The following is a 12,457-nucleotide window of genomic DNA, read 5'->3' as shown; positions in this document are numbered from 1 at the left end:
TATATATGACCATTATGACTAAAACCAAAACCAATTCCCTTAGGTTACTGCTACTCAGTGTGAAGAGATGCTAGGACCAAATGAGAAGTGACCTATGCAAGCAGAGTGACATCCCTGTGGCCTAGAACCCAAAGCTACCCTCTGCCTTCAGGGAACACCATCTTTACCTTTGTTTAGGTTTCTGAAGAAGAAGGATCTGTTAAGTAGGAGGATCCGAGTCTGTCACTTTGCCTTTGGAATTGGGGCCTATAGAAACCAAGATGATGAAAGAATTCATATGTGAAGGATGTTAAGCTTAGAAGGGATTTTCTCTTACCTCTTCTGATTTATCATCAGTTACTGAGTTAATACTGCCTGGATGGACTGTCTTCACTCTTTATATAACCGTATGATTCCAGATGGAAAACTAATTCCACTTGGACTATAAAATAACTCTGACTCTCTACTTTTCATAGCACACTTAGAATCTTGTTTCAGTGACTATAATTTTACACAATTCCAAAGAAAAATAGAAGGGAGTATGTCCCCTGTTCTGTAGTCTTGTTAACCCATGACGTTTTATATATGCTTCAGTCTTCCCAGGTCCATAAATCATTTTGAACATAACATACCCTTGCTGGACTACTTTTCTACCCTACACATCCATTTTCTCCTTAAAAGACCTCACTTGAGTTTTCTGATACAAATGAGTTAAATTATGGATTCCATCTTACCCTGAACCACACCCTGAATATATTTCCATTATAATATTATAACTACATTGATTGGATTTTATGCTTGTTTTTTCAACTCTAACTATGGTAGCAGTAATCTTAAGTTTGTTGGACTGACTTAATGTGGCTTTTCATAATTAAATAAGTGGTTCTTGATCCCGGCTCTATATGAAGGCAACCTGGAAATTTGTTGAAATAGCATGTTGGATTCTGTTCCTGTTGCTGTAAAAATAACCAAAAAAAAAGCAGCTTAAGGGAGAGTACATTTATTTGGACTTACAGTTCCAGAAGGATACAATGTATCATAATGGATTTGACATGGTGGCAGGGGCAGAAGTTTGGCTAGTCACATTGCACAGGCACTCAAGAAGACAGAGAACAGGAAGTAAGGTCGGGCTATAAATCCTCAAGGCCCACTGCAGTGATCTACTTCCTCCAGTGAGGCTCCAACTCCTGAAGATTCCACAACCTTTTCAAACAGCACTACCAGATGGGCATTAAATGCTTAAACATGTGAACCTCTGAAAAACATTTCATATTCAAAACACAACTACCTGCCAGTATCTAAATTGTATCTCAAGTTTATTAAATCAGATATTTGAACAGTAGACTTAGATAATGGTAATTTCAGGTCTTTACCTGAGCTGACTCTGGTGTTCATGGTTATAAGGTCCACTGGCCTTAGCCATAGTAAGGAAGTCTGCTCTCAGATTCATCTGTCTGTGAAATTGTGCTCTGATATAATCATGCCATTCTTTTTTTTTTTTTTCATTAAGTAACAAGCCAAGTGTATCGTTTTGAGACTCATCTCCAGCCCTATTTGATGTTCTGCCCATTTCTAACGGAAGACTGAGCACTGTGCAGTCTATTTTCAGATATGCCATGAATATTTATACGTTGCCTGCATCTTTACAAATTAGAGAGCAGTAAGATGAATGGGAGTAGTGAATCAGTGAAGACACACAGTGTGATACGGGCAGAAATTTACTATCTCATTTCTATTTAAAACCTGATGACTCAGAGAAGGAGGCAGTCCACATCCATTTCAGCAAATTCCTTAATGCTTTCCAGCCCAGCACTTTGGATTTTAGCACTACTAGGGGTGACTTGATTTATTCCCTTGAATGTTCCCTTGAATATGTATGTAAATGGGCATGAGAAAATATGTATTTAAGTGACGTTATTTTGAAATAAAATGAAAAAGGAATAAATTTTGCTAGGCTAATTGTTAGTTATTTTCTTCAATTCTCATTTTGTAGTTGTCTCGGTGGTGGGGATGTACCTATGACCTCTAATGGATAATTCTTAAGTCTGACAAAATGCTATTTATTTCTAAATTGATTTTTACAGTCTTTGGTTTGTATTTTTACCACTTAGCTTTCCTACAATTATTCATTAGATTTTTCTGCCTTTCTATCTTTCCCATGCTCAAGATCAAAATAGATTTTTGTAGAAGACACAGGTCAAGATTTATTATAATATTGCAATTTGACACTTCTGTATTACAAGGACATGGTAAAAAACAATGCTATGCATACTTTTATCTTAGGCTTTGATTATCTGGCAAATGCAGAAACATTTAAAAACTGCATAGCATAGCACAAAATAAGGAAAATTTTCTCATAATGACTCCAATGCCAGTATCAGAAGCACAATGATGAATACAAAAGGGCAGAGTAGGTTGAGCATGTCCTGTCACAGAAAGCCACAGTTGATACTGCTAAGTTTGAAGTTTTCCTTAGAAGCCTAATCACAAATTATGAACACAAAGCCACAAATTAGTCTTCTTGGTGAGTACATTATTGCTTATCTGGTGGGTAAAGAAAAATCCCATATTTCCTTCCTAAATTTTGACAGCTTGACCAGCTTAGTAATACTTTTCCTCTTTAGTCTGAGAGCTAAGAATTGATGTCTTAGAAGTCTTTGTCCTATACCTTTGCCTCACATAAAACATGATAAAACCTGACTTCTATAGTAAGAATTTTAATGTGTTGCAATTTTTTCAATAGTTTTCACTCCATGTAGCATTTACTCATTCAACAAATAAACAGTGTCTGTACTTGACATAAAGCACACTAAAAGACATTGAATTGAGTCATTTCTTGGTTTTCTGGAGGTTACAATGTAATTGGGAAACAAGTAATAAATGAAAAGAAGACAGTGTAAAATACTTCCAACAAACCACGTTAAGTGCTGTACTGGTTTCTTCTCATGTGTCAGCAACAAGAACAGCATAAAACTGAGAAATCAACCTTAATATGAAAGGTCAAGTGGGAAAAGCATCCTTTCTGTGAAGGTGTAATGCTCAGCTCAAATTTGTATAGATGTCAGGTTGTTTAGGTCAGAGTGGGAAATAGGATGAAGAATTATCATGGTCAGCAATATTTTATAGAAAAAGATCTCTCAAATTCACAGAGAAACTGTTCTCATTTTATGTGAGTAATTAAAGATATTATTCCAGTTTTGACATCCAAGGAGCCAACTGGGCATGGTTCCCTGGTACCAGAAGCCGGAGTGAAAATTCTGATTCAAACAATTTACTAAGGACATAGTCTCTGGGGAAGGGGACTGAATTAGACCGATAGGACAAGGGGAAAGGAACAAGAAACTTAAATTGTACCACAGTATTAGAGGAAAAGAATCTGCCTACCTGTAGCCCTTCCAGAATGTTATTGCATCCCCGCCCCCTGCCGTGTGTGTGTGTGTGTGTGTGTGTGTGTGTGTGTGTGTGTGTTTCCTGTGAGCACGACCTTTCAGAAAACAGACATTCTTTGATCAAAGAATCCTTCAAAGAAAAACAAAGAAACGATAACAAAAACCAGAAAAGAGCTGCAATATCTTTCTATCAGCCCTACTCACCAAAGCTGGTATGGAGAATTTGAATGGAAAAGATCCCCAGGAACTGATAGCATCACGTCGGATTCTGAGACAAATGCAAAGTCTAGATCTCATCAGAAAAACAAGTCCTGAGCCCTGAAATCTGTTTGAAGAAGCCTTTTTTCTTTTTCTGATGAATATTCCCTGTCTTAGCATTAGCTGTCACCCTGACAGACATTCAGTCACCTGATGAGAAAGTCATTAATACTTTTCTTAATTAGGGTGGTCTCTGGGAATGCCTGGGGGAGATTCTCTTGAGTGTTACCTGATGAAGGAGGGCCCAGCCCTGCTGGGGCTGGCATCAGTACCTTGGCAGGCGGTCCTGTGATTTACAAGGAAGCCAGAGTGAGCCAGAGAGTGAACTAGCAAGCAGCATTCCTCCTGGGTGTGTGCCTGCCACCGGGTTCCTACTTGAGTTCTTGCCCTGACTTCCCTCAGTGATAGACTGTGACCTGGAGTGTAAGACAAACAAACCTTCTTATTTCCTAAGATAATTAAAAAATCTTTTGATGTATTTATTTTTTCATTTTTAAATGTATAAGCCTTTTGTCTGCATGTAAGAACACCACATGTACACAATGTCCACAGAGGACGGAAGAAGGCACTGAATCCCCTGGAACTAGACGTATGGATGATTGTTAGCCACCATGTGGGTGCTGAAAAGTGAGCTAGAGTCTTCTGCAAGAGCATCCAGTATGCTTAATTGCTGAACTAGCTCTCTAGTCCCACTTAGTTGATTTTGTTTTAATTTTCTTTTAATTACATGTTTTTTTTAATTTGTGTTTTAATGTGGTGGTATGCACACATGCGTTCGGGTGCCCTCAGAGACCAGAAGAGGGCACTGGATACGCTACAGTTTCAGCTTACTGATGGTTGTGAGCATTTCAGTGTGGGTGCTGGGAAGTGAACTTGGGCCCTATGCAAGAGTTGTGTGTGCTCTAATTGTTGAGTCATACCTGCCTCCAAGTTGCTTTTGGTCTTTGTTTTATCACAGCAACAGAAGGGAATTAGAATGCTCTCCCTCAAGATCGGCTTCATATCAGGAAACATTTTAGAGAACTCTTTGAAAGTTCAAGTTATTCATTGATCCGTGTGCTGGATAGCTTTAGTGTCAGCTTGACACACCTGGGTTAAGGGAGCCTCAGTTGGGGAATTGCCTCCATTAAACTGGTCCGTGGCCATGTCTGTGAGGCATCTTCTTGATTGTTGTGTGATGTGGGAGGACCCAGCCCACTGTGGGTGGTACCACCCCTGGGCAGGTGGTCCTGTGTTGCATAAGAAAGCAAGCTGAGCAGGGGCCAGTGGAGCAAGTCAGTAAGCAGCGTTCCTCTATGGCCTGTGCTCCAGCTCTGGCCTCCAGGTCTTGCCCTGAGTTCCCTACCTTGGGTTCCCTGATGAGCTGTGACCTGGGAGATGTAAGACAAAAAGAAAAACCCTTTCCTTCCCAAGTTGGTAGTGGTCAGAGTATTTTGTCACAGAATGGAGAAACAAACTAGGACAATCCAAAAAAAATAAACAAAAGGACACAATAGTAGTCAAATTTTCAGTTCTCTAAAAGTGTTTCATGTAATTACAGGAGGAAGAATAAACTTCGTAAAGGAATTTTCAGATGCTGGATTGTCACTGGCATTCTCTGTATTTGGTTTTACACTGAAGTCAAGCTCAGGTGTCAACATTTGGCCTTCCACAATAGTCCTCTTGTAATGAACATATTGTTAATGGACTGAATCATATATAAGCCAAACCGATAATAAAGATAGTTGATACAGGACCAGGGATGGAGCCATCTAGAAAATAATTTTCCTTTGTTTTTCCTACTTTAAAAGCTACCTGCATCCCTTAGCTTATGCCTTACATTCCTCTGCTCACTTCTATGATAGTTATATACTCTCTCTAGTTCTTTTTCCTGTGTCTTATCAGCATTTATTACCAGGGTCTATTAGATGATTCAAGGTAATCTTCATTTTAAGATTTATTCATTCATTCACTACTTTATTTGGTGTGTATACATGTATGTGTATGTTTGTGTGTGTGTGTGTCTATGTGTGTGTGTGTCTGTGTGTATGTTTGTGTCTGTGTATATGACTGTGTTTTAGGAGAGAGTATGTCTCACTGAAGCATGAGTTTGTCAATTCAACTAAACTGGCTGGTTAGCAAAGCACAGGGATCCTCCAGTCTTCACTACCACCCTCTGCCGCCGGTACTGGAATTGCAAGCATGTGTGACCACACCTGAGTTTTTACACTGGGTGAAGGAACTGAAATTCTCAAGTTTGTGAGATAAGCACTTTTCTGACTAGGCTTTTCTCCAGCCCATCAAATTCTTAATTTAACCTCATCTACATTTTTTTGCCACATAAAGTAACATATTCACTCACAGGCTCCAGGAGTTCGGTGGTGGACGTAGTTTATAGACAGGAATATTATGAGATGGAGAGAAACCTGCTTTACAGTTTCATGTCTGTTCTGTATAACTAACCAAATAGCCACGGCTAGAGAGGTCACAGTCCCTAGAGGAGAAACTACGATTTCCATTTTATTAAACCAATGTCATTTCTCACTGTATTCTAAATACAGATCCTTATGCCTTCTCATTCTTCTCATTCTTCAATAAGAAGCTTCTTTTTGCAACAGAGCGATACTATTCTAGAGATCAATCAAAAAAGAAAATAAGTGACCTTCAGGGACCTAGGCCCGATACAACTCCTACACCTGAACTCAGGGAAAAATGGAAGAAAAGCCTGCGGAAATATTGGAATAGCCAAAGGACCAGGGTGCATGCTGGTAGTGTTCTCTAGGTAAGACAGAGAAGTTGCACCCATAAAATACGTATAACTATAGATAACTATATCTCAATACAGTTGCCGAAACAAGATCTGCATAATGACAGTGAATTCTGGAAATTTCACAGTGTCCCACCCCAAGAAGAACCTCAGCAATCAGTTTTGTCCAGTGATGAATTCCTTGATAGGTTGTCCAATCCAGCTAGTGCGGTCATGTAACTTTGAACAACAGTAAATGGACTCAAGAGGTTGTATGTGCGTGTGTGTTTATACATATGTATTTATATTAATAAAGAATGAAATGTCAGAAATGTAGTAGCCAATGCCTTTAGTCCCAGGACCCAGGAGGCAGTGACAGGTAGAGCTCTGTGAGGCCAAGACCCTACATAGCAAGTTCTAGACCAGCTGCAGCTAGAAGGAGACCCTGTTTCAAAATAAATAAATGAATATAAATTTTTAAAAAGAACAAAGGAAGAAGGAGGAGGAAAGGAGGAGAAGGAAAGCAGGAGGAGGAGGGGGAAGAGAGATGGGAAGGGGAGGAAATGGGGAGGAGAGGTCGTGAATTTGAGAGGCTATAGGGGCATGGACAGAATTTCAGGGGGATAATAGAGAGGTGGAAACAATGTAAATAAAGTACTCATGTATGAAATTCTCAAAAAATGAAAATAAATAAGTAAACCCTCATGAACATAACTATATAATTAAAACTTTGGTAAATGTTAATCCGCAACTGCTTTTGTTTTAGGTTTTGGTTTGGTTTTTTTGTTTTGTTTTGTTTTGTGTTTTTGTCTTTTTTTTCCCTATAGTCCTAGGTGACCTGGAACTTGATATATAGACCAGGCTAGCCTGGAACTCACAGAGATGCACCTGCTGGGGTTAAAGATATGTGCCCTCAGGTCCAGAAATCAGTAACTATTGCTCAATCATTTATTATTAGGGAACTAAATATTGTATTATGATAAAATGACATTTAAACTGACAGGAAGAAAGTAAACATTTTTGAGAAGCACAGCAAAACTTTAAAGCAGGGATCCTTCCAACAACATGTGGGAGAAATGAGATTGTGCGCATAGAGACTAAGACCCTCTAGCCATTCAGAGTGGGGATTGGTGGGAGAGAAAGGAACTGTGGGAGTTCTGGAGAGCATGAGGTACTGGGCCAACTTCCTTTTCTGCTGCAGAGGTGAAAGTGTGTAGCGTGGAGCAGACTCTTCATGCTAACAATGCTAATGTGTGTTTGGAGATCTGTGTAATTTTGTTGTTAACAATATCTTTCTCTTAGTCTTCACCACCATCTCTGAGCCAAATTGGTACACCATCTTTATTATCTGCTGAATACATTATGTTTCTTCATATATTTATATTTACAATTTTCTTTTGTGCATTTTTGTCTTGTATTTATTCTTTTAATGACACAAAGAAAATAATATTTTGTCATATGTTGAAATATTTCTTCCTGATAAATTCATATGTGAGATATTATAAAACTTAGTCTATCACTTCCCAATATAGGAACAATCACCTTTAATGGTTTAGTGCGTAGATTTATAGATTTTTTTCTATGACTGTATGCATTTATAGAGGCAATCTATGCATGTTATTATTTTATAGCATTTTTCTTCACTCTAGATAGTGAACAACTTCCAATAACAATTTCCTACAATGTGTATACTTCTGTTTTCACTGCATTAACTTTTAAATATAGGACTATGAATTTGACAGTGTAATTTCTGTCCTTTACTGTAACATTGTGATGTGAATGAATCTCCTCCTGCCATCCACACATAATACGTCATGTCTTCCTCTTGGGACAAATTCCTAATAGCGATTCTTTAGGGCCAAAAGTCATTTTAATTCCATTTTTAAATTTATACTGTCTTGGTATGATTTGTACTCCCAGTAAGTTTCCTTAAAACAATTCTGAGAAATCAGGGGCTCGATGGGCATCACAGTGAATGTTGCTTATCCTATGCAATTTGTCCAATTGTGGAACTTGGTAACAGTCTCCATCTGTTGCAAAAAGAAGTTTTGTTGGTGTCAGATAAGGGCTACACTTATCTGTGAATGCAAGGGTAAGTGTTTAGAAGATGGTAAGACATTGCATTAACTTAAGAAACCGGTGGTAGTGTTTTCTCCTTTAAGGTCTGTGACATCTGGATCCATGGGAGCTTGACTCTCTTTACAGTAGCTATTTTATTATTTTTTAACTTTTTATGAGAATTTCACCCACTTTCCCCACCCCATGAAGTCCAGTCTGATTATCTTAATACTCTTGCCTGTCAAACCAGCCCTCATGCATGGTAAATTAAACAAGGGCCAGACACTTAAAGAAAACTCATTGTTCCTTACCTAGCAGCTGTTGACTAGCCCCTTAGTTATTAGTTGGTTATTATTAGTTATTCTTGCCCATTTACCCCCTCCATGCCGGGATTTTTGTGTGGTTGATAATGAGCAGGTCTTGTGCATGCTGTCAAAATTTCTGTGAGTTCATATGTGCACTGCCCTGATGTCTGAAAAATTGTTTCCTTTTAGTAACTTTTGGATCTTACAGTCTTTCTGCCCCTCTATCCATGAAGATCCCTAATCCTTGTGAGTAAGGGTGTCATATAGATGTTCCATTTAGGATTGAACGGTCTACAGACTCTTAATGCTTACAAATTGGCCAGTTGTGGTCTCTGTTATAATTACCTTTTACTGCAAGAGGAGGCTTCTTTGATGAGGGTTGAGCTATGCAGTAATCTATGGGTTTAGCAGTAAGTCATTAGGAGTCATTTTAATTCTATGTCCATTTAGTAAAATACTAGTAGCAGATTCTCCTCTATCTAGCTCATGATGTATCTAGCCCATGTTCTTGGCCCCCTATTGTGCTGAGTATGAATTCTCTCCTGTAGAGCAGGTCTACAAGCCAATCAGACCACGTTTAGTTACCCCTAAAATATTTGGGTCACAGTTGCACTAGTGGCCATATCTTGTCAGGTCATTTGTTTTTGTGGCTTGCAAGGTTCACAACTGGGTAAAACTGATGAATGCTTTCTTTCTTCCTGTAGTGTGTATAGGCCCTTCCAGCACTATGAAAGCTAGTCAATAAAAATGAAGCTTCCAGGTCAGTACCTTCTTGATTTCTCCATGTTTTATGACTCAGGTATATGTTGTAGACAGCAATAGGGTCTTACAGCCAAGTTCTGGAGGGTAATCAAGTGTAACAACAATAGCATTTAATGTTTGGGTGTCAGTAAGATTCCATTGGCCAGCGACCAATTGTTACTGGGGTTTTTATTTGCTAGAATGAGGTTTCTAGTTGGGATTTTGTCCCATTACAGGATAACTGCATTAAAAGAATGACGCCTTTTAATTTTTTAGAGACATTAGCGTGTTCTTTTCTATGTTCTATCATGTGTGCATGTTTCATAAACAAATATCCTTAGGGAACATGGTTTGAAAAGGATAATCAAGTCTGTTCCAATTCTGGTTCTGTAAGATGATCGTTTCCTAAATATAGGTTACAGAGTTGATGAAATGCCTTATCCCACTTCTCATAAATTTAATATTCTTCTCTATATTGTTTCATAACTTTTCCTATTGTGGAACCTGAAAATTTCACTGCAAGTTTTACAAAGATCAGAAACCTGTTCAGAGAAACTCTAAACGTAGCCCTCGGTAATTTTGTACTGCAGCCAGCGGAGGTCTGTAGCAGTTTTTAGCCACCCACAATGCTAATTAAATTTACCCATGTGAAAAACAAACTCCCACCCCAGTTATTTTGAGCTGCCTTGTGGAAACACTTGGTGGATCCTCTGCATCACTGCTTTTTCCCCATCCCAAATTTGTAGCAACCCATGGCACTACAACAGGGTCATTTATTATTTTTGTTTTCTATATCTATGAGTGTATCACTTACATAAGTGTACTCTTGTCATGTGTGGGGGTCAGAAGAGCACGTTGTATCTCCTGGAACTGGAGTTATGGACGGTTGTTAGTAGCCATGTCGGTGCTGGGAACCAAACCTGGCTCCTCTACAACAGCAGGCAGTGATCTTAACCTCTGAGCCATCTCTCCAACCCCTCCAGTCTATTTTCTGTACTAGGCTTTGGTGCTATCTAATAATACTTACTTTTTTATATTTTTCCTTCATGAGGTAGAGTTAAAAAATTGTACTTTTGTGAGGTAGAGTTAACTACATTGTACCTTGGGGGCTGGAGAAATAGCTCAGCAGTTAAGAGTGTACGTGCATGTATGTAATACACTCATACACATAAAATAAACTAAAAATAATAAAATATTTTAAAAATAAATTTCACCCTGGAGTCAGGCCAATCAAGGTAGAAATAAAGTTCCAAATTCTGACTGGACGATGTTAAGAACACAATCTAACTGCACCTGATATAAGAGAAATGAAAGAATCTATCAGGTTTAGAGTGAAAATTAAATGTTAGAACGTATAAAGAACATGTGTTGATGGTTTAACATTTATCACTAAGCACGCTGTCTCCTCTTCCTTTTGTGACATGATTAATGATGTTATTTATTCTTTCATTCACTAGATAAACTTTTCATTGAGTATTTACTATGATGTGGAGGAGCAATGGTGCTAAGCAAACCATTTCCTCTGCTTTCATGACACTTACGTTCTAGGTGGGAAAGGGGAAGAGTGTCGCAAACTGATACTTAAATGGATAACTGTAGATTATGATACATCCATAAAGGACAGAGCACAGACATGGATTGAATCATCACAAGAACTTGGTCCAGTTCAGGACAGCATCTTAGTGGATGTGACATCTATACGATAACTGGAAAGTTGAGAGCCAGAGTGTTGATAATCAAGAACTAGCAGTGAGGTGAAAAATCTTTCGGAAGAATAACTGAAAAACTGCTAGTGCCAAACATCTTTGATATTTATGGAACACAAGGAAGTGACACAGAAGGAGCCAATTCATGGTCAGAAACATTGATGATTGAGCCGATGGAAGTTATGATGAATACCTTTCTGTTTAGTACAGTCTACAGTTGAAAGCTTAGAGGCTTGTAGCAAAAAGTGTCTGATCTACATTGCATGTATTTTTTTTTTAATGATTTAGGTTAGTAATTGTGAGAAAAGGCTATAGAAGATAAGAATTTAAGAGGGTTCTCTCTTTGTGGTTAGTGTATGATGCAACTCTAGTGGGAATAGTGTCTCTTAAAATAGTATGTCCTAGTTCTAAGCCCAGTCTGCGGATGTGGTCTTATTTAGAAATTGCTATTTGAAATTGAATCCAGCTAAAAATCAGAGAATAAGATCATTTTGGATTTGAGATGAGCTTTACTTTAACAAATGAATACATAAGAGAATGGAATGGAGATGTAAGGCAGACACACAGAGACAGAGATTGGAATGCTGAGTTCATAAATAAAGGGCACTAAGAATTTTCAGCAATCATCAAAACTTGAGAGGGACATGGAAATGCCTTCAGAAGGAATACCTTGTGATGCACTGATTTTTAACCTCTAGTCTTCAAGAGTCTTGGGAGAATAAATCTGTGAGGCTTCTGAGTCACTGAATGGTTGGAGCACTGTTATGACAAGACAAATAAACTATCACAGCAATCAAGGCACCAGTTATCAGAAGGAAATACAGATGTTTCCTTGACTGCAGAGTCGTTTGATTTGGCAAGACTTTTGATTTCTCATAGTTTGGCTGAAACTATCTTTTGTAAAGTGTAGGGGGTGGTCCTTGAGGAAGAGATCCCAAGAACAAAGTCTGATACTTTTCATGGGTCCATGCTTGCTCCTATGCTCCATGAACTAAGGCCATCTCTCTCACTTATGTGATTTGTTTATTTCTAAAGCTTCTTTATAATTTGCTTACATTATAATATACCAGCAGGAGTTGGTAATGAAAATCCTGAAGTAGGGCACCTTCTTTAATATAAAAAATAATTTTCATTACCTGCAAAATTGCTGCAGACAAGAAATAATTAACAGTGCAATTTGTAAAGAATGAGGTTCTTTACTTAAGGGGGATGAAGGAAGTTTTGGAATGGGATAGTTATTTGCTGTTGTCATTTGCCAGGTGATGATTCAAAGTTAACATTTGTTGAGTTCCCAAT

This window comes from Nannospalax galili, unplaced genomic scaffold, assembly GCF_000622305.1.
Source record: "Nannospalax galili isolate Female #2095 unplaced genomic scaffold, S.galili_v1.0 scaffold203, whole genome shotgun sequence".
NCBI classification, from domain to species: domain Eukaryota; kingdom Metazoa; phylum Chordata; class Mammalia; order Rodentia; family Spalacidae; genus Nannospalax; species Nannospalax galili.
The sequence above is the reverse complement of the archived record's forward strand: the minus strand, read 5'-3'. Positions refer to the sequence as shown.